The 26879-nt window shown below is 41.0% G+C and overlaps 1 protein-coding gene across 2 annotated transcripts in view; it reads right to left on the reverse strand.

Moving 5' to 3' along the window:
- LOC133966332 (inositol polyphosphate-5-phosphatase A) overlaps positions 1-26879 on the reverse strand; it is a 147466-nt gene that overhangs the window by 111634 nt on the left and 8953 nt on the right. The gene's annotated exons all lie outside the window — the stretch shown is intronic.

Here is a 26879-nt window from a genome sequence, read left to right on the forward strand (position 1 = left end):
TAGATTATCTCTGTTCTACCAGCCAATTTTCTATTTTAGAAGTATTTCCTTTTGTTAGACCTCTGCTTGTTTTTTGGAGAAGTGCCAAATTTCCTGAGCTTCGATGTTTAGTGCATTTTTGGCACCTTTGAATTTCCTGTCATTATTTTGTGTGATCCTTGCTAATGAATCCGATTTTGTGTTTTGGTCATCACATTATCACACAAATGTAATTTCAAGTGCTCATTTTTCTTCTGAGATATTCTGACTGTATTTTTGGACAGTGGGAACAAGGGGAAACACTCAACCATATGTTTACATACCCTCTATGGTGGTGACCATGCATATACATTAACTGACAGGAAGTTGACTCTTTCCAGAAACAGTATCTTTCCCACAGGGTCACGATTCATGTTCCACAGGGCACTGCTGAGACTCTTCTTGCCATCCTTCCCTTTCTGTCTCTCACCTGCTTTCACTCTGCCCACTCTCTCTCCCTCTTCTTCCTCCACTTAATAAGGATATTCCCAGACCTGGACACCATTCGGTTTATGCAGTGGAAACTGGGCCCTGGGCAGTCTACCATTTAAGGAGAGATCCTCCTATGTCGATAACTAGGTCTGATGAACAGCTCTGTTGGTGTGGGTGTGTGTGTGTGTGTGTGTGTGTGTGTGTGTGTGTGTGTGTGTGTGTGTGTGTGTGTGTGTTTGTTTATGTGTGTGTCCCTGTGTCTTAACAGGACTGGTCTATAATAAGAACACACAAGGGATCAGCAGGCTCTGTTGGTATCTGTAATAAAGCCCTTATTTAATAAAGACGTAGGTGCAGTATCCTTGGATGGCATGAGAGCACAAAGTACACCACAGCTAGCGTAGCTCCCTCTAAAGTTCATGACACCGATGAAGCTGATTGTTTCATCTGTTTACAAGGGGACTTAATTAAACAGCCATTTGTGGTTCAAAAGGTGAATTAAACACACTAACTATTCCTTGATGAACATCAGTTTTTCTGCCATTACTTTGGAGCACAGCATCTCTAGCTGTATCCATGACCTCATTACAATACGCTGCCTGGTATATAGCTCACCATTGTGCAAAAATACTTATTTTACAACAGTAAAACCCATGCATTCATCATGAAAAAAGTTTGAATTATGACACAACGTATTAACTGTAGGGCTTCAGAAGAGCTAGTAGCAAATAGCTAGCATCTATAGGCTCGTGATTTACCCCCCCATTTCCAGGCTTTGAGCAAAGCTAAGCTAACTGTCCTTCTGGCTCTAAGCTTGTAACACACTGTCTTGAGAGTGGCTATTATCTCCACGTCTAATTCAATTTAAGAAAAACTAGTGCAGTTTTCAAAATGCTGATCTGACTATCTCTACCATCAAAGGGGCAATAAATTTCAGAAATTAATATAAATGAAACAATGTGATGCGTGTGTGTGTGTGTGTGTGTGTGTGTGTGTGTGTGTGTCTGTGTGTGTGTGTGTGCCCTCATCCCAGCCTCAGCCTGATCAGAGCATAGGTCTATATAAGGACATGAGCACTGGACCTTGTCATTAGTCACATGGATGAGAGAAGAAAAAGAGAGAGTGAGACAGAGACAGGCAAACAGAGGAACAGAAAAGGTTCAAACCTGAGAGTTGCCAAGCTCAGATCCTAACTATCCTGCCATCTAGTAACATGACAGCCCTTGACGAATGATTCAGATATATTTAGCTCTTTCCATCGGTTGCTGCCCGCAGGACCTCACGGCAGTTTCAAAGATCAGCAGCACAGAGGGTGCAAGAGTAATGAATTGAATCCCTCAAAAGATCTCCTAGCAAGTGCACAAGTGGACCTTTACTTGAAAGAAGGCAGCAGACACCAGCTTGACGGAGGAGTGACCATGTTAATGAGGCAATAAAACCATACTGTTGACAATTTTATAAACAAGTCTTAAAGTATCTCTTCTGGTGAATACTTGTCCTAGATCAACCTGACATGGAGCAGAGAGTGGAAAGAAAACAGCTCCAGCGGATTAGTTGTGTAGAAATTCGTCCACAGCTATTCTAGAGCGCTCAGATTGAGGCTGACCCAGCTCTGATGTACAGTGGACATGTGCATAGATTCTGGGGAACAGATGTTGAACAGAGGCGGCCCTCAAGGGCCTGTGCCCTGGAGAGAAAGGGGGCTAATAGCGGAAGGGAAGGTAGGACGGAGAAAGTCTATATCTGTAGCCGCGGCACATTGCCATCCGCCCTCAGCTTTTCAGAAGTTAATTTGCAGTTAATTAGAAAGTGGGGCTGTTGGGAAGGTAAAAATAAACCCATACCCTCCCAAGCCTTTCCTCCGTGTACACCTCCTCTTCCTCCACTGGCACTTTCACTCGCTTAGTTCTCTCCACCTCCTCTCTCTTCTGCCTGTTTTCTCAGTCGATGGCCTACTTCTCAGAAAGCATGGGGAACTGAGAGACCCGGCCTTTTATTTTCAGTGGAAATCTATTGAAAATCTCGGTCCTTAAAAAGTAGATCTGAGGAGTTTGTGTGTTCTTGATGATCATAGCAGCAAACCATCCACTAAGGGCAAAATACTGGAAAAATTTGACCTAAACCTCTGCCCATTAGTTTTGGTCCGAACCATCACAAAACCAAATCATGACAGGATTAGTTTTGAACACAAATCTACCTACCTATCCATCTTTCTATTGATATTTTTAACATTTCCATTTCACCTCTAAACTACAACATCGTTATGGTTTCTGTCAGCATTGAGAGAAGATAGAAACGTTTTGTTACAAGATATTTGCAAAAGATATTAATTTTAAAAGGACTCATCGCATGCCCATTTTACGACAAGTTGATATGGTTCCTTGGGGTCTTAATGAAATGTCTGTAAAATACTTTTTTCAAAATACCATAAGGATAATCTAAAACAGCACCTTTTTATCCTGTCTAAAACAGCCATCCTCAGATTGACCTGTTTTGAGTGCCATCTAAGTGGCCACATAAACATGCCGATCGTCGAGGCGGAGACCCCCGGGATACTAAACGCTTTCCGCAGGATCCGAGCTTCACCCTAATGCACAATGTCGGCAGTGTCAGCCCGGGCTCCACCGGCCCGGCTCCGTCGGTGCTGTCTCCCCAGGGAGAGGGCGGAGCGAGTTAGCAAGCTAACGCCATTCTACAAGACAAATAGTTTTTTTGTGCGTCTATTTGGAATTTGAGTTAGCTTGACTGAATATATTTTCCCTATCTTCAAAAGTTTTTCATTCTAAGGTGTTGTAGCCCTTGTATTTACAGGAAGTGATTAATCTTAATGTGTGTTAAAGCTCTGAGAAGAACTTTGACCAAATCTGGACACCCAGACCTATCAGTGAACTCATGTTTCGCGCTCACAGATGAGTCAAGTCCTCAGTCGGTTAAACCAATATGAATTTGCCTGGGAACTTGTCGGGCAGATCACAACCATGTATTTAAAGTAAGGCGGGCCGTATAGAATAACAGACTGAACAGCGTCCAATGGGAGCATCAATGAAGTATTTATGTTCACAAAGTTCACTCCAGCTGAGGCTGATGTGGAAAGGAATGTACAATCTACAACGGAGACCATATCAAAAAAACAAGAGGGCATATTTCTCTAGAAGAGGAAAACTGTTGTCTGTTTAATACATTACTAACATTTCTTTTATTCTGCACTACATCACATGTTTTGTTACTCTGATTGGTTCTAATCAAGTGTAAACTACAGCTAATCTTTCACTAGTTTTTCTTTTACTAAAGTCAGCATGTTATCTAGAATTTAAATTCTGACAGTTTCATTCAGCATAATGGTGTCTGTGGCAAAAACAATTGAGACAAGTCTGCGGATGAAGCAGAGGTCACAACCTTGAGGCGACCACAGAGCCAGAGAGGTTGTGACCTCGAGTGTTTTTCCCTTTGTGGCTTCTCAGTGAGACAGTCTCCGGCTGATAGTGAGGCAGCATCTCCCCAGCCCAGCTTGGTAAAACATCGGGCTGTTTAAACTATGACTAGAAAGGAAATCACATCAAGGCCGGTTCTGTAAGAGATCCCTGTGGCGATCTTCTGGGAACACATGGCCGCCACATGAGTTTCCTCCTCCATCTACTCCAATTAATCCTTCCCCTATTTTCTCCTGGCCTGAGGTTAAACTCCATTTTCACTAGGCTGTCTATTTTGTTTTTTTTATGCTTCATCCTTCACAACAATTGTGCTATTCCGCCATTGCCAGCAAGTGTGCTCAACTTTCACTTTCTCAGACCACATCGGCATGGGGTTAGAGAAACACTATTATAAAAGCCTCTGCTCTGCAGCATGCAGCCTCCATAATTGAAAACAAGAGGAGAGGAAAGAGTCTTAAATAAGCAACGATTGCTTGGTTACACCTGGCACTTAGACCAGACACGCACAGGTCTAAAACACAAAAAAAAGTTGCAGTTGAGGCACAACTTATAAACCAAATTATTATGACTCTACTGCAGTTCTGCCTATGCCTCTCCATCTGACCCACATGCACCTCCCTCTAAAGCCACTCAGACACATGGCTGAAAATAGAACGACCTTCAGCACTTGACATCAAGACTCCTTGAAGGATGTGTTAACAGGTTACAAGGTACGAGGAGGATGCTTTTATCTGGAGTGCCTGACACATTAATTTGAATAAAGATACTCAAGGATGAAATTCTGTCTCAAAACCACAGAAAAAAACAAACAACACTTTCAAACCGTTTATCAATTTAGATTGGCACTGCAACAATTTTGCAAGGTTTTGGCAAATTTGCTTTTAGAAAAATTTTATTATATATATTTCCATTTAGAGGCAACGCGTTGAAAATGATAAGTTATAGTCAAGATGCATTTTAATTCCCACATGGGAAATGTAGGATCCAGTGTTGAAGGAGCTTGAACTACACTAGGGACGGAGGAGGGTCAGTGCTTTGGGTCTTGTTTTTCTCCTGTCTCTTGTAAATCCCACACATTACAAAACAAATCCAACAATTAATCACTGGAGTAACCCTGACAGTCAAGATGACACATGTAGCGAATTATCAATTTTGTACAAAAGGTGGAAAACCCTTGGTTTCTCTTGTTGCTGGACTAAACTCACATTGTTTCATCAGTTTTTGGATTTGTGTTGGGAGGTATGAATGTACTTTTATTAGTGACAAAAAAAGTTGCCCTTACACTGTGTTTTAATGTCAAGCCTTTAAAGTCATCCTACTCATTTAAGCTGCAGTGGACTTCATCTGAAATTAAAAAAATATATTTGTCTTGGACCCGTCGTCAATGCTGAAAGTCAGGTGATACTTCTCTGTGGGTTAGTCACCACCAATGACAGCACGTCCAATTTGAGTAGACAAACGAGGCATGACGAATGAAGAAGGATCCTTCTCTTCTTTTCAAATCTCGTCCACATGATTTGCTATGCAAAATGAGACTAAATCAGGGAAGTACCAGGAAGAACTGGAATGATTCCCCACAGCACACACCACATATTTTGAGAGAAGTCTGCCACTGCTTCGAGGTCGTTCTAAGTTCAACTGATTTATAGCCCTAACTTTTGTTTTTACCTTTTGTTCCTATCCCTTGTATCCAACACAAACAACAAATGCCACTTGATCATATACTGGACTGTAAACAAAGATCTTGCAACAGGGGCCTTTAACGTGCGCGTGTGTGTGTGTGTTTGTGTGTGTATGTGTGCGAATTGAAAAGACTGTTGGAAAAAGGAGGTAAACGGCTTCCAAGGGAGCAACCACCTGACCAGAAATACCCTGCCTAGATAGGGGCCATTGACTTGGGGTGAGGCTTGGCCGAAGGAGAGCACCAAGAACATCAGCAAAAGAGCCATTTGATTGGCTGCCCCCCGCCCCGACCTTAAGCAGCTTGCCGGTGATGTCTTTTACCCTAACAACCCTTCTTCACAGCTGCTCAGTTGAGGCCGGATGGTGGGAGGTTGGTCCCCTCAGTGTTTTACGTAACTCCACATCGAAGAGGCTCATTATGGAATTAATTAGAGCAAACCCACTCTGAGGAAACACTGAATTTGTTCCTGGGCTGGCTCTCGAGAGATGTCTTCATCCTCGTGGAGGTACTGTAGGTATGGAGGAGGTATGGAGGAGGTATGGAGGAGGGTTTATTGGATCATTAAAGAGTCCACACCTTTTCATCGTCAGGCTCAGGGGGGCTGCATCTGAAAATGTCCTAACCTTCAGAAACATTCTATCTGACAAGCACGCCCACCTGTGTGGAGGTGAGGTGGAGTTGCTGGATTTATCCTTCTCTTTCTTCAATGATAGAAACAAAAAGTGTGTGCTAAAATATTTCAAGAAAAAATTTGCAAAGGGCATTGTAATGCAAATAGTAGGAGTTGGTTCATGGAGATATAATTACAATTGAACTACCACAGAAGCAGAGGTCACAAATGGTGTTTAAAAGAGCACCAGTCAAGAATACAAATAAAAGAAGACAGCGGTTCAGAAAATGTGACTCTTCTTCATGTATTTTGGAGGTTACAGTCTCACAGATCTGATGTATTTGTCACTTTGTAATATTTAGGCCACATGCTTCTTTAATGGCAGCATTCACAATAAGCTTGTTGCTTAACTTTTTGTCCTTGCACAAGGTAAGATATTTTTATTTACTATTACTGCCACTTATGTAATCAAAAGTGAAAGTAAAAAATTTATAATATCGTATAAACTATTTCCTCGGACAAAACTCACAGAGCAGTGACTTCTCTGACTTTGACCTTTGGACAAAGGAAAACAAATGTAATCCACCTCCATGACAGTATGATATTTTTTTACAGCTGGGTGATATCACTGCCTGTCAGGAAACTTAACAGCTGCGGATAATCTTGTTTTTGCCGACCTCCTGTGATACAAATCTTGATTTTCTGTAGCGATGTCGAAGTGCACCCCAAGGTGTGTCAGTACATGATAACATCACTGTCGCTGGGATAGTGACACACACCTTAACCCTGGTCTGGCTACTTATTTCCCTGTGTTTTTGATGACTCTGGAGGATCCTATGATAATGTACCTCTTAAGAAAGGGTTAAAAGCGGCTCTTTGCCCAAGCAAAGTAACATCATGTAGATGCGAGTAGTTTCTCACCAGCTCCAACAGTCTCTCCTCAAAAAGTTGTAAAGTAGTTGTTGTTCCTCCTGTCTATGGCCTTTCTCTGTTTTGTCTGTTGCTTCTGTATCTGTAAGCTTTCAGAAGACGAGATCAGGATATGAACTGCACTGCATAGGCTGCCACAGTGTGTTCTGTAGATTATATCAGACCAGACTAATAGATTACTAAATTAGTTGCCAATGATTTTTATAATCGATTAATTTGATTAGTTATTGCAACCCTAGAGTAATGCGCTTCATGCAAGACGGGGGGAATCACCAGTGTGTGAGTGTGTGTGTGTGTGTGTGTGTGTCTGTGTGTGTGTGTCTTTGTGTGTGTGTGTCTGTGTGTGTGTGTCTTTGTGTGTGTTTGTGTGTGTAAATTCAGCACAAATAAAAAGACTAGCATTCATACAAACATCATCAACTGGGATGTGTGTCGATTAAGTGTTTTTACAAAACAGGAAGTACTAAGAAAAACCACAAGATTGAGAGAGCCTTTTCCTCGTTGCGTCAGACAGCAGTGCCATTCAAAAACTCACATGCCTCTTAGACGCAGTAGCTGATGATGCAGTACACTGTACAGTAGAGACTTAGGTGTTGCTGCAATGCAACACTGAAGAAAGACTGTTACAATCACTCTGTGGTTTCTTCCGATAAATGATTTCACTCTTCCCTTTATCGCTGAAAGGTAACTTTAATTAATAATTTAAGAAATTATCCACATAATTACTAAGGAGACTCGGTATCGAAAGATGACACTGAGTGTAACGGGAGCCCAGCAACAGAGAGAGCGATGCTACTAGCTGGGTAGTGTGAGCTCTCCCACTCACACCTCTGCCATGTGTTACTCAATACAGGCAGCAAACTCCCTCCAACAACATGATGCACACAGCTCCTGTACTGCAGTCACATATCTTATAGTTGGAGCTCATAAACAGGGACCTTAAATATATGGCAATTTCCTGGGAAAGCACAAATGAGCGATTTATGTGACCACTGTGTTGTACTATCAAACGTAAGGCTAACTTATGCTGCTTTTACATAAAAAAGAGCTATGTTAGTTTCAAACGATATAGACGTCAATGACCACATGCGTGCATCCATGCGTCCTTTACATTGGAATGATAGACAAATAGCAAGCTAAAACTGAAATAAAGTGCATCCTGTATGATAATGTTTTTTCAATCCCTCTGTCCTTTTACAACATGGTAAAAACATGACAAAATTACTATTTGCACTAGCATTAGTATCCGTATTTGCACTTTACTCAGCCAAAGTAAGCATGTGTGTGTTGAAAGGTCAGACACTCTGAGCGCTCCACAAAAACGAGGACATGTCTTCACAAGAAGCCTAAAAATAACCAAATGAGGGTTTGTCAAGCCCTTAGGGAAAACAGTTAAAGTTATAAAATGGTTTTAAAAAAAAAAGTATCTTTGCACAACTATCACAGACTTGAAAAGTGGCGACAAAAAGGTTGTATTTAATTGGGCATCCTCTGGCAGTTGCACATCTTTTGTAATGAGTTAAATACTGTATATCTATGTTCTGCATGTTGTAATCCTCTAATCTTGTTTTTACGCTTGTCAGTTCAAGGCTATTAACTTTACTTATGTAGTTGAGTAAATAAGGTTTTATTTCTTTCCACAGTGACCTTAGAAACACAGCAGCTCACCATTGAATTACTAAATGCTCAGCATCCCTGTGTCTGTACTTAAAAGACAGAATAAAGCCGTTTTCAGACATGATCTGCGGGTAAATTCCGGAGAATTGGCTACGGAGTTTGCTCAGAGTTTGCCTTTCACACATGCACTTCACAAAGGGAGGTTTCCTGCTCAGATGCGTTCACAACAGCAGCAAATCCTTCGCATTATTCAGGTGAGAGGTGGAACAGCCGGAGACAGGAAGTGACTTATTAACTCTGCGGAGATCATGGGATTTTCTTCAACACACATACACCGGCATTAGCTCTTATCACCACAAACTCTATTGACATCGTCGGCCATGTCATCTATGTGCGTGTCACCGCTTTTTCCTGGAAGATATTTGTTTTTGCCTTTCCATTTTTGGTTCCGTCACAAGGAACTGCAGAGTTCAGTGCAGTGTCTGAAAGCAGCTTAAGGGAGAAGTAGTGTGCACCACTGCAGAAAGGAAGGGAGTGTTGAGTGCTTTAGGTGGCACCCGGACCCACCACACTATAATTAAGAGTCACAAATTAAGCAAAGATAAGGATTATCCATTCTGAGAGGACCAGCTGTGTGTCCCTATGATCCAGTGCAAGGCTCGCTCACATTCAGCTGCCTGTGATTACAGAACTGAAGGCTGCTTGCTGTCCCTACTGTTCAATTCAGAGCTTCACGGGCAATTGCTTGGTTTTCGCGAACAGGACAATGATATGGTACAAATTACGAACTGCTACCACAGAGAACAACCAAAATGTGGAAAAACAACCACATCTTCCACATGTTTATTGACTGACATAGACTAGGGTGGTGTGTTGTATGGGAATTTATGGACTCTAATAAACAAAAACGCTTTTGCCTGTGGAGATAAGAAGTTTTTTTTCAAATCAGCAACTTTTTCAAGCAGGGCAAAAAGAGCTCACCCAAGAGTAGCCAGGCCTGATCATCAAAGCAGTTTTCAGACATGAACTCTGGAAAAGTTTGTAAAATTGGGTCCAGACATTTTCCAGGAATTGCCTTACACATGAAGAACGCAGTACGAGATTGTCTGAGTCAGTCGTTCTCACAACAGCAGGAACATGTCCAGAATAATCAGGCAAGAGTTGGCATCTGAGCAGAGGATGCAGAAGGCAGGACATGACATTGCACTGGCTTCCAGTATCGCTGAAGATTGATATTCAAATTGTTTTTAAGTCTATTAATGACACAGCACCATCATACATCTCTGACTGTTTATCAGAATATGTTCCAAACCGTTCCCTCAGGTCGTCTATCCCAGGCTTGCTCAATATCCCCAAAACAAACTATAAGAAGTTTGGGGGAGCAGCTTTCTCTGGCTATGCACCAAAGGTTTGGAACAAACTTCCACCACACATCAGACGAGCTTCTTCTGTTGATCTATTTCTACAATCTTGCTTTTAATTAATTTAATTAGTTTTATTCTTTTTTCTAAGTCTTATTAAGTTGTATTGCTCACATGTTCTTATCGATCTCTTATTTGATGTATTTTATTGTAAAGCACTTTGAGCAACATTTTATGTATGAAATGTATTATAATAATAATAATTATTATTACTAATATATGAATCCCATTTCAGAAATCGCAGGTTTTTATATACAGCACAACAGCGCTCTTGAATCTTGTTGTCTATTGAAGTCTTCTCCAAGTTCTCTCTCACTGTGAATTTCCCAGACATTTTCCTTCTGTGTTCCCATATGGGCTCACTCGGACATCTTCCAGACAAGTTACTAGGGGGGCAGGGGAACACTTCTGGGAAATGTCCGAGGCAACTATTTGTGTTCTCACATACAGTCCCTCCGGAACGTTTCAGGAAAATGCCCATAGCATGTCTGAAAGCAGATTACGTCCGTTTCAAGGAGAAGACATCCTTCTTTAGCGGTCGTTCACAATAAGGGGCATCTAGAGGGGAGAACACAGATATTTCACAGAGCAGCTCATCAACAGGGACAGACACCCTCCACTTTTACAAGCACAGGCATGTTCCTGGCAAATCATAGAATGTTCCTCTGGGCATCAGTAACTTCAAAATATAATAAAATGCTGCACAGGCCTGGTTACTGTCCCTGTAACTATGATATATTATACCCTTATCCAAAGCAAAAGAGCAAGGAAGCATTGTGTATGATGAACCTGAGGCTTTCCACGATACCACGGAAAATAAGAATATGTTTAACACAAAGACCAGCTGCAGAGTAAGTCAAACTATCATGGATCCCAGCACAGTATGTATCTGCAGAATATTTATAAAGGTTGAAATCTTGCCAATGGTTTTCCAAAAATAACTTTTGTCTCCGCTATCAGTCATTTTCCCAAGAACCAGTGGGATTTCCCTAAAAAGTTGCATGAGAAGTACATTGCTTAATCTGTGACACTGATATTATTCATATCCTTTTTTAGTGGAAGAACAAACAATTCGATTTGGAGTTGGAGTTATTTGGGGAGTTTCAGTTTCACAAGTATTTGGAAGATACAACCGCTACGTCAGGGTCACTGCTGTGGCCTTAATTAGAAACTTGTTCTAAATTCTGGAAATGTTGCTGATATTCTGATTCTTTGTGAGTTGCTAATTTATCTTTTTATCCATTTGACAAGGAGCTGTGAAATCTCAAACAGTCAAAATCCAGAAATCTGCTAATTAAATTCACTTTCAAGCAGAAGCAGCTCCGGACTTGTTCTTATGCAGTTAAATACTGATACCTGATGTCGTACTGAAATGTCCTCCAGTGTAAAGACAGCCCTAAGAGTAATAACACAACTAGAATTTGTTTTGACCCTGACAGTTTGTCATATCTGCTTCTGGTTCTTTGAGTGTAAACTGAGGTTAACTGCTTAACTAGAGCCGATAATAATATGTGATATTCATTGACAACATTATTTAAAATGATGACAACGTTTTTTTTCCATATTAGCTGCAGCTTTTACGAATGTCTCTCTCACTGTGCAAGTATAGTTTCCCCAGAGACAGTTAATGCATGATAAGTGTTACAACACAATATTAGTACACACCTGATCATTCAGACTTCTGTCTACATAAACGTATGTTTGCTGTCTTAACGTCTGGCAGGGTGCTTTGTGCCTGAGGACATCCTGAAGGACACAACCAAACTGGTTCTGCTCACTGTTAAAGAATTCATTCTCCAAAAAGGACATACTTAGAAACGTGCATAATTTAGCAACTGAAGAAAGTAAGACAGAGAATTAGGCTGTCACAGATTCAACATTTTTTTTTTAAGTCTGCTCTACTTTCTCGAGCTATGAAAAGTCTCCATCTCTAGAGGCATCTGCACAGAGAGGTTTGATGGGGAGTAGCTTTGAGTTGTGTTTTTATGTCTGTTAGTGTTTTTGTGTAAAGACTAAAAGTGTGAAATTGCTTTAAACATTGATTCTGGAGGTTGGGTTTTAGTGTCAGGGACGGTTTCTTGTATTGATTCAACACAATCCACGAGAAAAGGGACTTTTAAATTAATCTTTAAAAGGTACAAAAAACGACAAATGTTGCAGTAAAAGTTAACAAATCCGTAAAAAAAACTTTCCTCTCGTTATATGAAAAACAGAGTGCTGGACTATCCTTGTGTCATGCTGTATACTGTTGTTATTGGCTGGGAATGTAAATCATGTCATCAGTTTCAATCTCTTTATTAAGTGCATCTGGTAGTTGTATTGTCACCTGTTGTCATTGAAAGGACGAGCCTAGAGGTATGATGTCTGCAGATAATTACACTGTGCCTGATCACATCAAAAAATTAAGTGTGAAGTGAAATAGTTCAAATTCTTTCATTTCAAAAGAATATCACACATTGCATCCATTTTATTGTCTCAAGCTGTATGTGTCACATAACTATTCTAATCAATCATGATTGTGGGATCACGCCTGCAGTAAAAGTTGGACAGCAGATTAGCTCAATATGGATATTGAGATGGAGAATGCAAAAAGCCACATACGTCGCACAAATCAATCTTCTATTTCCTCGGTAAACAAAGTCACAACTAAGAGTAGGCAACAGGAAATGGTTAAGAGTAGGAAGAGGAGAGACAACGTAATGTCTGTAGTATAAGCTATGCTTCCTTCAGATGCTAGAGCATGTACTTCCTGTACAAGAATCACACTATAGTAGTGATACTGTAACTGTCCTACTGCTCCTTTTCTGTCTCTCTTTGGGTCACCAGATCAGCTGTGCATCATCAGTCCCCCTGCTATTTTTTCCTCTCCCTGTCCATGTTGTCCCCTGCCCTCTTGGCAGCAACTTTTTTTAGGTCTTTCCCCCCTTGGCGTTGTCTTGCCGGTCTTATCTCACACAGCTCTCCTGCACACAGCATCCTGTTTGCACTGGGGCAGGACAAACATTGTCTCTGTGTGACGCCAAAGACATTTCACAGGCTATCACGTTTTCAGCATGGGCGCGATATCTCCATAATTGTGCTCTTCCTGCTGTGGGAGTGCTTCAGAGAGAGTGAGAATGGAAAGAAAAGGGGGGAGGAGGGAAAAGAGCAAGTAATAGAGGGGAGGTGCACAGAAGGGTCAGTTGCTATTTCCACCGTGGCCCCATTCAAATGTCTCAGAGAAGCCCCGCCACAACTCTCTCTGTCACAGGGTACTATGTAGAGCAGAAAGATCAACTATGTGGATCTGTGTCACACAAAAAATAGGTTGAAACCATCATAGTTCATCAGGCAAGCCCAAAACGGGACAAACCAGACTCTCTCCTGCTCCACCAACAGAGAGCGCAGCCGAAATATGTCCAAATCAAGAATATGTCTCCCAGGCAGCCCTCTCGTTTAATGGTTCCCCACGGTATTGACCGTCAAAGAGTGCCAGAAAACGGGACTTCCAAAATAAACAGTGGAGAGGGTTCAGGGTTTCCACAACACTGTGCCCATCACCCAGACCTCAAGCAGACCCATGGATGAGGAACACCTAACCCTAACCCAAAGCACTGATAAAACCTGAGCCAGCCAGAGACATGGGACATACAGCAAGCTTGTTAAAAATGGCTGCTACTTTGTCAATAACCTCTAGTAGGTCACTTATAGGGTTGCTGATGAATGACTGACCCTGACTCCATGACCCTGCATTGGAGCTGAACTCTTCCTCCAGTTTCACATCTTCACTGCATTAAATACTCTGTGGCTCCTCCCTGGATATTTTAAGACATTTCCATTTGCTTTCTCAGACATCAGAACATAGACTGTTGATTACACTCTGGAGAGATCCCCTTGACAGTTGCAGATCACATAAGGCCTCTGTAAGAATAATACTTTCACTTTTACTGTAAATTTGAGCTGAACTCTGGTAGAGTCCTTGAGAGCAGGACATACAATATTCCCCTTTATGATTTTTCTGTATAGGCAATTGGAGTTCACACTTTTGATCCAGTTTCAGAAGTTTTCATTGGAACTGACATTACACAGCAGCAGTTGAGGAAGTGAAGAGGCTAGCCTAGATGTCAGAGAACACGTTAAGTGTGTTATATGTTTGGCAAAGTGACAACCAATCTTATTTGAGAGTAAAAAGAAATACGCCAGTGGCTATGTAGGTCACTTAAAAGACACGAGGAGTTTGACATATTGAGCCTCCTCTATAAGGTGAAGATGAGTCCTGTCATAAAATAAATAGCTGAAATGTGAACATGCGCTGATAGCAGCAAAGTTTACCTAAACAAATGGTAAAACAACATCAGACACAGACTGAACAAAAACGTATTCCTGATCTGCTGAAAGTATATTCCCATCCTCAACATGATTCACTGTTTTCAGGCTTTAATGCCCTGCACCAGTCTGCTTGTTGTCTGTAGGGCTTAATAAGTGCATCTGACCTCACAACAAACAAACACCTCATCACTTTCACAGATGCAACCACCCGCATTACTATTTATTTCAGGCGGCTCCCATTCATCATCCGATAAATCTAATCAGGTCTCACGGGTCCTGTCACTCTCTGGTGACCTTTCAGCGGAATACAGGCAGACCATACGACAGGACGAAATTAGGAAACTGCACACAGTCCGACTGCTACACACAAACACACTCACACAGGATAAGGAGCGTAGTCTAGTCACCACGAGAGATGGGTAAACAGGAATTGAGAGACAAAGTCGTATGTAATCTCGCTGTTCCAGACGCAAAATTCATACAAACTCAGAAACTCCCTTTGTAAAGACACACAACAAACAAAAAAGCAAACCATTGAATCTAACTCAAACACCCGGGGGCAAAGAAACTCCACAGAGTCACAGATAGATGCAAAACACTGTCTGGATGAGCTCCCCTTCACTTTCTCAGAGCTCAACTGAAAAAGCTTTGAAAGCACACAACAAACGCACACTTGGCCTGTCCAAGTGCAAACATAGACTGAGGGCCATTATTTCCAGTCCTCTAAAGCTGCTTTCAGACATGCACACCAGAGATCCTCCGCAGTTTCTCCAGAGGAAGTGTATGTATGAACGCAAAGTCTGAAGCCCTTTTCAGACATGACCTACGGGTAAAATCCGGAGAATTTGCTACGGAGCTCCACTGAGTCTGCCTTTCACACATGCTCATAACAGCGGGAGGTTTTCTACACAGTGTTCAAAACAGCATCAAATCCTCCGTATTAATCAGACCAGAGGTGCAGCAGGCAGAGACAGGAAGCGACTTGTTAACTCCGCTGGGAAATCACTTGATCATGTTTACAGCACCCTGACACCGGCGTCCGTTCTTATCCCCACAAACTCTCTTGACGTCCTTCTCTCTGTTTCTTGTGTGTCACTGCTTTTTCAGTGGAATATATTTGTTTTAATTTTTTATGTTTTTTTGTTTTGCATCTGTTGCGGGTTAGAAGCGTCATCAAAAGTTTTGTGAACTGTGGTCAGCAAATTTGCCTTGTTGTCCAATAGTCCGACATCTTGACTATATAAACCTTTGGAGGGAACTGAGCAAAAAACTGGATGAAGTCACTTTTAATTAATCCTCCTCTTTCAGAGTTTTACCTGCTCAACAACAATACACACGTTTTTAGACAGTTTCAGTCAGTGACAGGAGTTGAAAGTACAAAAATGTCTATTGAATATATTGAATGAATTTAATATCAACTTAATTAAGCTAGCAGACTGGCTAGCTCAGAGTAATTTTGTAACCATTGACGAACAGACTGGTGCTAGCATGTTAAAAGAACAAGGATGGGGGGTGAAATGCACGGCATTCACTGGAAGAACATGTAATGTAAATCTATGTCATGGAATGTAATAGGAAATGTGTTCTGCAAAGTGCAAATAATGTGGACCTCAGACATTCCATGGGCTCGAAAAAGAGCAAATGCTCCTTCACATTGAAAGACGCTAGATGAGCTGATTTGGACACCTAATCAGGACGCCTCTTTGGCACCCTTTCATTGTAGGTTACCTCCGAAAAACCTACTGGGAGGAGACCCAGAGGTATACCCCGAACATGCTGGAGTGACAGCATATCCGTTATGGTCTGGGAATGCCTTGGGATCCCCAAGGAGAAGCTAGAAAAGCATGGCTGAGCAGGGGGATGTCTGGAACATCTGCTTGCCTGGCTGCCTCTGTGACCAAGTCTTGGATAAGCGGAAGAAAGGGGATAGATGGATGTACTCTGCAGATTAAAACTAGATTTTCTGATAGAACCTTTGGAGTTTAGGGTTGTTTTTTTGAACGGAGATAACCACATGTATATTTCAAGTTGTATGGAGTAGGAAATAATTTTTCTCGTGTCAAGTGAACGGCTCAGGTCATTCTTATAATGACCCTGCTCTTTAACCAATTACAGAATTAGAATATATATTGTAGAGATCTGCTGTGCCTTTACAACCTGTACAACTCAACACCAAATAGATTTCCTTTCATACAATCTGAGCTCTTATAAATCCCATTAGGATAGCCTTTAGGAATGCTTAAGAGGCAAGTCAACCTAGAAGCAGTAACTAAAGGCTAACAAAAGTCACTGTACACCCAATTTCTAAATGTTTAAGCTATCGCCTGTATAATCATCAAATTCATTAAGAACGCCATTAAGATTATATGAACATTTCAAGACAGTCAGGACTTGTCAAGCACCAGGATGAAGGCCCAGGCTTTTTTTGACAAAACTGATTTTGGAAGTATTTCAGTGATGTTTTTCTGTTTTAGAAGGGGAAGCTGAAAAAATGACAGGAAAGGCCAGACCCAGACCAGCATCCCCAGCCAGCTATCTTCTTAAGTGTCCCTTCACACACCACTTTACCTCTGCCAACAGCCAATCAGATAAGACACTCACACTGTCTTACGCGTCCCACTGTCACTGTGTATGGACCCGTTTGCAAACATGTGAATGTGTGCACAAATAACAGAATAAGTCCCTCAGTCAAGACCAACACCCAATGTGTTAGACTTAGAGCAGAGACTGCAAACATAAAGCAACTTTAAATCCACTGAAATCTACTTAACAGTGTTTTTCTTAGGCGAAAACACAGTTCTTAACATATTTGAACAATAAACTTGAACTTCTCACAACAACTACATTCTTTCACTACTCAACATTGAAATCTTCCATTAGAGAAACTTTCAGTGAGAGAGATTTAATATCTTGTTTAAAGGCAACTCAGAGGTACTAAGTAAATTCTGTTATATAATGTGATCAAGACTTCAAAAAGTAAAACAAACTGAAGTAAAGCTTGTCAGGGTAAATTGTCTGCTGGGTATGGGGATAGGTGTTTGCCAAAGTTTTAATCCTGACCTGGAGATGCTGCTATTCACCATGGCGGGGAATAGGGGCTTGAAATCTCTTTGCTGTCACCTCTGCTCCTGTAATGCTCATGTCATGCAGCCTCTAAGGAACAAAAATACAGCTTGTTGTTGCCATGTATCCTGACAAATGTCTGGCACGTTCAGGTGAGGGGGTGGCATCTGGGCAGAGCCTCCAGGATGCAGGACATAACGAATTAATTGCTCTGAAGAAATCGCATGTTTTGATTTATAGCACATCAACGTTGCCTTTACTGGCAAAAGCGCTTAAATCTATCTTTCCAAATTGACATTTTTCTTGGCGACACCTTGTTTATCCTGAGATATTATTATTCTGCCACTTCTGCGTCTGTTGTGTGTTCGATATAACATCAATACGCCCACTTGCCTGCTGGGAATTTTCCAAACATTTTCTTGCTGTATTCTCACACAGCGTCAGTTGGTCTTTACTCTAGGGGCTTTTCTAGTGGTGTAAAGCCCAATTCGTGCTTCTGCATCAAAGCTAGGGGTACCCAAGGGCCTAAACATTCATAGTTTTGTGCAGGTGAATGTGAGACGCACGACAATTACACCACTGAAACACTAGCAGCGGTAGAGTTGCTATGCTTGTTTCTAGTCTGTTAACTTCAGAACAATGGTGAGTGATACTAAGTTCTATTAACTAGATTAAAAAATGGGGACGAGTCTGCCGGAAATGTAGCTTCGACGCAGAGGCATGAATTGGGCTTAAGGGCGAGTGAAAATAATAAATTATCTTAGAATCCATTTCTCTGTATGTCTAGACATAAATACATAAAAATGTGCCACAGGCAATAGGTTTTTGCTCATTTTAGAAACAGGAGCAGAGACCAGATGCCAAACCTTGTAAAGCCTTGCACTGTTTTGTGTCTGACACTTTAATGTCGCCAGTGGTGCGACAGTAAAGATGAAACATCTCTTGGAACCTGACTGACACACTTAACAGGAATTGGACAGGAGCATACATGTAAAAGTTGTATTTACATAGTTTAACAAGGTTTCCATCTGCCATGCAGAGAAAGCAAATACATATAAAAGCTAAATTATATTCATTAACAGGTGGAGAGCTGTCTTTTTTTAGCATCCCTTTCTAAGTAGTCTCTCGCTGGCCAAATTTGGGCAGTAAACCTGTAAAGCGGGCACGGTAGAGACAGTGCCATCTGTTCAGCTGTGGACTAACCTGTCCCATGGAGCCTGGGAGACGAACGGCAACTGGTCTGATGGAGTGAGTGCTGACAGGCTGCAGGCAAACAGCCAGGGCAACCCTTCAAACCAGGTGTAAGCGTGTGTCAGTGTGTGTGTGTGTGTGTGTGTGTGTGTGTGTGTGTGTGTGTGTGTGTGTTTGTGTCTTTTTTATACACAGACTGTCAATCAAAATGTCTAGTGTCCCTGTGGGTACTTTGGCACAAAAGGCACCAGGAAGGGCATTTTTTGTGAACTCAAATCCCAACTTAACCCTAAATACTTGATAACTACATGATTTATCATCTCCTTTGCAGACTTTGTCACTGGGAGAGGAAATTTGGGTGAGGCTCTCAATATGTCTCTGTCACACAGTTTCTCAGAACAAGGGAAACCATGGGACCTTTTCCCGTCCGACACCATAAAGAAATAAAAGGATGTCTAAGACAAAGATATACTTGTGGCTGAGGCCTATATTTAGCGGGGAGATGCAGACGTGGCCGAGAAACGAGGGAGGGTCTGCATTGTTTGAGCTGTCCACAGTGGAAACTTTACTGTCGGTAGTGGAAGACCGACTGATAACCCTTTGTAAAGGCCGGGGGTGATAAGGCAGTGAGAGGGACCACACGTACACACATAGCACAGGCAAAAACGTGCTGGAAAACTGGCAGAGCCCCAGTGACAATTTCAGAAACAAAGGGGAAATCAGTGGGGAGCAGTCAGCCCCCCCACCCAGCTGTTCACAGCCCAGACAGGAACATGGTCGCGGTCAACAAAAGAGCCGCTGTTGATTCTGCTTTTTAGCTTAGAACTGTGATCACTACTAACTCTATATTCTCTTATGCATATATTAAATCTGTTCAAATGTCAATCACTTCATTCATTCTGAAGTTTCAATCTTGTTCTCAATTACCATTAATCCCAAAGTATTTACTACCATCGGCACAAATTACAGTTTAAATGTTAACAGAAGGAAAAGCAATTAGAGATAATAGAGACAAAGATGGCTGAATTCCATTTAGCTGCTTCAGGATCCTGGTATTGTTCATTATCCCGGAATTGCTAAGATTTATTGAAAGACTAAAAAGATTGGAATATTACAGATTGTGGACTATTATTCATGTTAATAGTGACACCTGTGCAATTCATTTTTAAGTCCAAAGGTAATTTCTATTAGTCTATAATAGTATCTATTAATATAAGGGCTATAAATTGTCTATTAGTCAGCAGCTTACAAATTAATGTATAGTTATAAAGTTGGAAGTTTTCAATAAAAGATTTAATACTACAGCCCAATGCAATCCAACAGCTTGACAGCTACGGCCACAACACAAATATTTCCTTGTACTGCACATGTATAGAACATGTCTAAGGTCAGTATTCCACACTATGCGTTTCTCCCAACTAGGATGAATGCAAAGCTGAAATTCTTTGGAGTGCCATGTGACATAACAGGATCTATCAAGCTATTTCAGTAGTGACGGATAAACCAGCGATGAGTGTGTGTGTGATGCATTGCTCTAGCAGCGTACATCTTGGCCGGCCTTAAATGCGGACCAGGCTGTGTCAGGCGGTCGAATCCTCGTGTTCATGGGGAGGGAGTTTTCCATTATGGCTCGTCAAGTTGCTGAGAGAAACCAGGCGCAGCTCTGAGTGATGGAAGCTCCACTTCTGATACTGGCGTGAGCACACTTTTTAACTCTCCAGCAACGTATGTTCGTGACCAAATCACACGTGTTATTTATAGAACCATGGACATGCGGTAATACCATCCAGGTGCTCTGACCCGCACTTTGACTCCAGTGGGGGAAAACCAAAAGAGGGCTGGAGGAAAAACACAGTCGCTACCAGGCTCTTTTTAATGACTTGGCCAGACCAGCTAGGACTTTCTCAGGCAGGGGCTATATGATGGGAAAAAAACAATGGCCTTAACTGGGAAATATTCAGCCACCTACTGTATGTTGAGCCGGGACAATGAGCCCTCTCCATCAAAAGCTTAGGGTTGAATAAACACACGTCCTGCTGGGACTGTGTGGAGTATATGAGAAACTGATAAAGGGAAAGGGTGAGTGTAGAGGTCTCTGCAGGGGATAAAGGGAGTGAGAGGAGAGGAGGAGTGCAACCCAGCTGGAGAATCATTTTTCTCAGGATTCATAAACCAGCATCGCAACAACAACAATATGCAAACAATCTAGAAATAAGGAAACTATTTCATGAAAGCCTGCAGGCAAAAGCTGTTAAATAAAGTTGACTTAACAAAGTGTTCAAAGTTTAAACTGTATAAATACTGACATGATATGACCTTTAGATACGTGAGCACTCTCAGGTAAGCTGTGTCTATGCAAGGACAGCCTTACAATTAAAGTACTATTGGCAGCTAGAGGACTCTACGGATTTTGGTTCATTCAAACTACCACTTGGGTTTTAGGAGCAATTTCCACATGTGGCATATCTAAAGCTGAGGTGATGGATGGGATGTGGTCTGTCTGTGGTTTCTTCTACACAATGAATGAATGTATAACGGCAAAGCTTTTTCTCATGTTTACTCACTGACAATGTTAAGCCTCAGGTTTACTATCCTGCAGACATCAAACACACACACACACATAGAGTTAGATGATTGATGTCCCTACCATGCTTTTATATTAAATATAAGCTTCAACCAGCACAGTGTTTACTTATTATTAACAGTGGAAACAAATGTGTAAAAGCTTGTCTAAAACTGTCCAGTCACTTCTAAATATATTATTTGTTTGATACGAAATAAACCTGAGATATGAAAACCGACCAACAAGGGTTTTTGTTTTATTTTTAGCCAATGGGCAGGATCTTACAATTGAATTTAACCATTTCATTTTTACTTAGAGGTCTAGCATTGTATAGATTTTTCTCATTCAATGTTTTAAAAAAGAGAACTCACTCATTACCCAAAGTTTTGAACTAGAATCAAAAAGTACACATCCTCCTTGAGCCTAAAGTCAGAGTCCCTCTGCTTTTGGTAATTAACATTAAATTAAGTTGTCGCTCCACGCCCCTTGTCCTTTTTGTCCACATCTGTTGCCCTGTGAGGTCACATGAGGTGGTCTGCCGTTATTTCCTATCCAGTAGTGTGTAAGTGTTTAAGATAGAGAACAATATCTGTGAAGTTTCTCCCTATGTTCATGATTTCAAAGTATTTAAAACTCCAGTCCTGTAAAAGTCAGGTCAAAGTGTGGACATCTGATCCTATTGTACTCTAAAGTCAATTAGAAACAGAGAAAATAACACAAGCGAACAGTCCATGTATGATGAACACAACTTCACAGTTTACTCATCACTGGTGTTGGCACAACATGCAGCCATTCACTGCTCCTCTCTGATTTGATTTACACAGCAGCGGCTGATACACTGCCAACACAATCAAATGTTATTTTTCAAATAAAAGTCGACAGCTAAAATCGTCTGGACAAGACAAGGCATGCTTTTTAATCTTGGGCTTTGGTTTAGTTAAAAACAACCAAGGTCAAGATTGCTTTAAACACAGCACAACTAGAGCTGCAAAGAGAAAGAACAGAAGTGAGGCACTGCTGAGCCTGTAATGATAAAATGAAAAGTCAGTAAAATTCCCTGAAAAGACAACCCCTGCTGTAGCGACATGCGATAGCTGTGACCAACACACAATTGTATGCATCCCTCTTTAAAAACAAAAAACCCTGCAGCTGCCTCTGATGTGAAGTGCCTGGGTGTGCGGTGGGGAACCGAGCAGGGAGGACAGACTTTGCTGATGTTCTGCTTCTGTGACAGTGCGAACAGGCTGCCAGCCGCGGCTCTTCTACTAAAGACGTTTGGCTTCTGTAGAGATAAAAGAGGTACAAGCACTTCTGCAATCGTTCAATTTGTGTCTTTCGTCAGCAGACGGAACAGACCACAAGTATGTGCTCATGTGAGCGTGTGACAAACACAGTAAGAGGTGTAAAACAGACATTTTTCCCTTGCATGTGATGTGTTTTAATGTGTGAGTGTGGATAATAGCTGAAAACACAAGTGGACGGCTGTTGCTAAGCGCGCTCTTTAAAAACACACACACTTTGGGTTTACAAAAAGAGCGTGAGCCAAGTTCCTCTGATAAACAGCACTGACACACTCTTACATACTGCACATAAACTCAGCAGAGATTTCGAGGTATGAATACCTACACTTTAATGACCCACTGTTAAAAAGAGAAATAACATAAACCTCTTTCTACAAAACAATACAACAACCTCAACTTCAAGATTTTATCCACGTCAACCATAAAGGTGTTCTTGAGGAATAAAAACAAGCTCTGGTTTTGTTCTTACCAAGCACATAACATCCTAGTCGTAACAAAGTCCACATAAACATCCTCGACCAGAGACCCTTACATGCAAAGGGCCTATATCAATTAAATTAAAGTTCAAGAAGAGGTTCCACTCAAATTACACTATGGTGATATAACAGTTTTCATATTTTTGGATTGTAAAAAGAAAAGAAAACTGTTAAACCAAATTGCACACAATCCTATCAGTCGGCCTGATTTTTATACATCAAGATCCTTGGATTTTCTCCCGGGAAATTGGTGAAAAAGTCCAAATACGAGCTTGCAATGCACAATCTTTGCAATGATAAATTAAGTGAAAAAGGTTTCCTGCAATCACACCTTTGTCAGGATACATGCAATAATGTAGTGGTTCATTCCTTCCCCCATGTCACATTCTTCCACCAAGTTGTGTGGAAATATGTTCAGTAGTTTTTGTGTAATCCATCTGAAACACAAACAAACCAACCACCCGACCAACTGGGGCAAAAACATAATCTTCTTGGCGGGGGGGAACATTTTTTAACAGGGTCAGTACAAATAAACCACAGAAAATGAAAAGCACATTTTGTTATATAGCACAAGTTTGTTTTTTTAAAGAGATATTTAAAGATATCTGACTTTGAAACTGAAATTCAGAGCATACTGGCTGTAGTGGGGCAGCGGTAGTTATCCATCTCCAAACATCAACAGATAAAAAAATAAAATTCTGTCGGTCTCTGCTTAAATAGATACAACAGTTGTTTAGTGTTTTCGGATTTGAGTGAACTGAAACCATAATGTTAATGCATGCTGAGGACAGTGTAATAAAACTATGTGACATAACAGCAAAGGAACATTATAATATCTTGTATCTGGCCTCTGAACGACATTAAATAAGAACCAGCTACCTCCTCCACCATAATACCTAAAACCCAAAGCATGAATTTGTGAGCATGTCTGGACATGGAGGTGTGTTTTCTGGCTGGAAACAAACGCATGCAAACACCCTTCAGGTAACTCTTCTATGCATGTCACAATCATTTTCATTAGTCTGCAGATTACTTTGTTGACAGATCGATTGATTCATCGATTGATTCATTAATTGATTCATTGTTTTGTCTATACAAGCTCCAAAAATAGTTAAAGGTTAATAATAAAGCCCCACATCCGAAGCTCACACACCTTGTTTAGTCCGACTGTGAGTCCAAATCCAAAACGAGTTCAGTTTACTATCATGTGTTGAAGAAAACATCGTATTTTCACCTGGAATCAATAGATTTGTTCTATTTTTGGTTAAAAATAACAAAAATTATCATTTACTTAGGGTTAGGGTCCAAATGAATGCTAATAAATTCTCAGTCAATAAGCTCATCTGTTTATCAGCAAATCATTGCAGCTGTAATGTCAACAGGCATTGAGCATGTAGAGATGTAGGACAGTGGTGCACTGTGGGTCTGACATGTTACCATCAAAGATTTGAACCAGGTCACCAAAGTAACCCGGTTTGTGTTGACGCACGCATGTGAAATGTCAAAACTTGGTTAAATAGCCCAGTTAAAGCTTATTTACTCCCATATTAAACCCAGTACAGCTGGCTGAGTTTTAAAATTACACAACATCCTAGTCTCAACAAAAAGTGGCAGCGAGCAGTGTGAGTTGAATAATAAACTAAATAATTACTTTAAAGCTCTTAAAAATCTCTGGTCTTTGCTTGTGACTTTGATGAACCTTCAGGGCCAGAACCCTAGGGTTGGGTATCATTCGGGTTTTCTCTGATACCGGAGCTAAATTCATACTTCTCAAACAACCGGTCCCTTAAAAGTGCCATAATACGATTCCTCTTTAAAAAAACACAAAACGACAGTCGAAGATAATAAATGTTTTTTGTGTTAAGGCAAGCAGGGCAACTATTTCAGTACATAGCTCAGGCACCGAAATGAGGCACAGAAATCTGCTTTGTGATTTGGGTCGGTACTGGTGCCTGGTTGGTCTAATTCAGTTCCCAACCCTACTGAGCTCCAACTGCTGTCCCTTCAGGGAACTTATAAATGATTCCTTCACCTAATAAGTGAGTTGGGTGTGGACGTGTCTCTCAGGATTTCCCTCCCTGGATAATCATGGTATGACCTCAAACTTCCCCTGCTGTGAGTCGGCACACCCACTCTTATCGATCCATGTACCTATGTCACAATTGACTGACTCAACAGTTTTAAATTAAATAAAGCTCTTTTCCATTTTATTTAGTCCACAAAAAGAAAGTCCTGTTTTCCTAATGTGGATTTTAATGTGATGAGTTAAACATGATTATAAAATGCAAAATTGAAGCTAAATTCGTGTTAGTCAGTCTGTTTTCTTTTCATAGTCGACTATGCATGATGGTCACTTTTAGTTGTAAATAGAACGTTAAGGCCTAATTCAATCCAAGTCCAGTCCCAAGCATCATTACCCCAAATGCTCTTGGATAAAGTATTTGGCAGAGTTTGGTGACAGACACAAAGTCATACAAGTTTTGTGGTGAGGGAGCTAAGACCTGAGAGGCTGAATCATCCTTCAGATGGAGAACTTGTGAAGGAGCCTTGTTACTGCTGGGGAGCCGCTTAAACTAAACAAAGTCTAAGCGGCTCCACATCAGGAACATGATCATCTCTACACCCCTGCTGGTTTTGGGCCTGAACAGACTGGTCTATTCTGGGTTATGATGACCTGACTCAGCACCTGGGAGAAACAGCTCAGAATAACAGCCTGGTGAGCTTGATGTACCGAGGTGCTCCACGCAAACAGGAGGTACGAGGATATGGTGATGTACCTGAGCGACTTAGGAGATGAAGTGAGTGCGTGTGCTCTAATTTTAACCGATGACATAATGTGCAAACAGCAACGTGTCAGACCTCAGGTTGGTCTGGCGTCAGGCAGCCTCACACATCCTGAAGCAAGGTGTGTAAAGTCAGAGATTGAAGAGAACCTGCTTTGGATAAAGTGACGTACCTTCTTGCATAGTCGATCACAGACAGAACACTACAGGCAACCTCAGTATTGGGATCTGTATTCTAGTCTTCACAGATCTGGACTTTTGGTGGCAAATGTCAACACTGATATAAAGGAGTAAACTATTTTAAATACCAATATATCAACCAATATATACCACACAATCTATATTAATTAAAATTATTCCTATCATATAATTATCAAACATCTATTCCAAAGAAATGTAACTGAAGCTTGATATTTTACAAATTAACCATGAACCTTATTATGAATAACAAGAAAACACAAATGCAACTAAATGTATCGCACATGAATTACGAAAATAAACATATTCACATTTTTTCAGCATTGTTAATTCAATAAAATAGAAGTTTTTATATTGGCCAACCTAAACTCCAATAATGATATGTCGGTGAAAGGCTCATATCTGCGTTTTTTTTCCTCCCAACTGATATATCAGTCATGCTCTACTTTCTATTTCTTCCTGGTTTTGCTGCAATGGACCTGACGTCATGTTCTCAGGATTGTACACCACTTCAGTTGATAAGAAGTTACTGATGAGTGGAGTAAGTTTATTTTTAAGAGTCACCTTCACTTGCATGTCTTGGTTTACCTAGCTAATGCAAACTGGGACTAAAGTTAATATACATGCCATGAAGATAAACATGTTGAACACCTCCTTAAACAGTTACAACATTCATTGCTGTTGTATTAGATTGCATTATAACTGGTAACTGAGGGCCACCGACAACGGTCTGTGACCCAGGCCTTTCTTGTGGAGCTGTTTGTACGGCTGAATACAACTGGAGGAGCTAATGCGCTATGATAGCCTCACATTAACTTGTTATTTTATGATAATTTGTGGAAGCGACCACGTT

Source organism: Platichthys flesus, chromosome 12 (genome assembly GCF_949316205.1).
Source record: "Platichthys flesus chromosome 12, fPlaFle2.1, whole genome shotgun sequence".
In the NCBI taxonomy this organism is placed as follows: Eukaryota; Metazoa; Chordata; class Actinopteri; order Pleuronectiformes; family Pleuronectidae; genus Platichthys; species Platichthys flesus.